Source organism: Cyprinodon variegatus, unplaced genomic scaffold (assembly GCF_000732505.1).
Source record: "Cyprinodon variegatus isolate N-32 unplaced genomic scaffold, C_variegatus-1.0 Scaffold1269, whole genome shotgun sequence".
In the NCBI taxonomy this organism is placed as follows: Eukaryota; Metazoa; Chordata; class Actinopteri; order Cyprinodontiformes; family Cyprinodontidae; genus Cyprinodon; species Cyprinodon variegatus.
The window spans coordinates 76,066-78,223 of NW_015151722.1; the positions used below are offsets into that span (position 1 = coordinate 76,066).

Sequence of the window (2,158 nt, forward strand, 5' to 3'; positions counted from 1 at the left end):
AGGAGAGGAGAGGAGAGGAGAGGAGAGGAGAGGAGAGGAGAGGAGAGGAGCTGCTATTGACTGTCATGTCAGATCATAATCACAACCAGATAAAAGACTATAACTGAGGGAGTCTGACGTTCTGTCTGCAGTGACTCTACAGCTGTCTGAGGATAAAAAAGCTATGTTCTCAATAGATGATGGATGGATGGATGGATGGATGGATGGATGGATGGATGGATGGATGGATGGATGGATGGATTTAACTGGATTTAACAGTTTAACTTTGATGTTTCAGCCTCTCATCTTTGGACGATGTTAAAGGTCCAAGTTATAAATCAATAAATAGGAAATCATGGGGAGTCATAGCAGAAGAACCCCACCCTCAGAATCCCATATGGTTGCCACCCATTCAAACTATTCGTTCCATTATCGGTAAACCCCCTGATGTAGAGGACAGATCAGGAGGAAACTTGCTGCAACTTTTATGTGATTTTTGTTAACATGGTCCCAGAGCAGAAGAATAATCCATGGTTGGTAGGATATTCTATAACCAGGTTCTCGCTTCGAAAACAAACAGAGTGCAGCCCAATTAGACCCTAAACCCCTATTTCTGAAGTTTCTGTTGGCGCTTCTTTGTATATTCAGACAATATTTTGCTTTGCACAACTTGTGTAAAACTGAAGAAAGTTTCCTGAAGTTTCTGAACCAGAAGTTATCAGGACTCCTCTGTGAACTGACCCCCACCTACCAACCCCCTCACCCCTCCAGTCGCCTCACACACAACCCCTACTTACGCATCACCCCCATTGTTCCCGGGCCTTCACTCACACATCAGGACAGAACAAAGCCCGCTTGGTGCACCACAGGGACCCTTGTTAGCTGTTGGCGCCCAGTCTCCCTCCCTGAGTCTGTTTGCCTTTGTCTCTTAGCCCCCCCCCTTCATCACCTTCCCTCCATCCCTTCTGGAAATTAAAACCCCCTCACCCTATCCCCTATCCCCCCAACTGACGCAATCCGCAAACCCGGGATGACAAATGGGTGGTGGGGGGGGGGGGGTTACGTTTTTTTGGAATGACTATGAACTGGATGACTGAGAATCTTCACCAGCATGTGTGGGGGTGGGGAAGTAAGAAATTTGGTCTGAATGGTTGCTAGGGGTAACCATATGGCAGCGGAGGGAGATGAAGGGCGTCTGGTGCGCGTCCCCGAGTGTTGAGGGACCTGCCATGGTCCCGCCGTGCGAGCCTCGCGCCAATTCCGCGTTACACAATTGGCTGAGAGACGGAGGGACGCACGAGCACTGGAGCGAGCAAAAGAGAGAGACAGAGAGAGAGAGAGAGAGAGAGAGAGAGAGAGAGAGAGAGAGAGAGAGAGAGAGAGAGCAGATGGGGTGGGGGGGTATGGGGCGGTGGGAGGATTTAGCGCCAGCAGCGTCTTTTAGCGTCCAACACAACAAGCTCATTAAGGTCCTCCGCGCGCCTGGAAACGGATTTACGCACCGAGCACAAGGAGGTTGGTTTTTCTCTTTACTTCATCTTTTCAGTGTTTACATTAACGCTCAGCTGCTGTGTATCTGTCCATCCATCAATCCAATCATCCATCCTTCCACTCATCCATCCTGTCTGGCTGTCTGTTGCGCTCCTTTTGTTTGCTCTGTTCTCTTCTAAAGCGGGCTGCAGGTTGAACGTTTAATTGTGACGCGCAGGTGGTTAATAAGCCACTAAAGGTCCGACTGAGGCTCTGCGGGAGCAGGCTGCGGGGCTGGAAGCATGCCTCCCAAAGGTCCTGGAGGGTCCGGTCCAGCGCGACGACTGGATGAATGGGTTCGAAGTGCGGGTCTGATTATCCATGATGTTGAGCAACAGAGTCCGGTGCTCTCATCAGGAATATTTAAAAATATTTCTCTGAGGTCTCTTGTTTTTCTTTGTCCGATTTACATTTATTTTCCCAGAAACGAGCGCTTAATCTGCCTGATCAGACGTGCGTGCACGCGCGTGTGCAGCCAGGAGAATAAGACAGACAACAAAACCAGGGCGCGTGGAGTTGTTTATGTAGCTTGACAGATACAAAAACAACTACGGCATGCGTTGCACTGGGAATATTCGGCGGAGCGCGCCTAAACCCCGCGGAGAACCGTGAAATTGTGTGTGTGTGTGTGAGTGTGTGTGTGTGTGTG

The 2,158-nt window shown here is 49.8% G+C and overlaps 1 protein-coding gene across 1 annotated transcript in view; it reads left to right on the plus strand.

The window, feature by feature from the left end:
* Positions 1-1,369: 1,369 nt before the first annotated feature.
* LOC107102523 (spore wall protein 2-like) overlaps positions 1,370-2,158 on the plus strand; it is a 42,557-nt gene continuing 41,768 nt past the window's right edge. The window contains exon 1 of the mRNA XM_015401867.1: positions 1,370-1,494. The gene's annotated coding sequence lies outside the window, so the exon portion shown is untranslated. The remainder of the gene's footprint in view (positions 1,495-2,158) is intronic.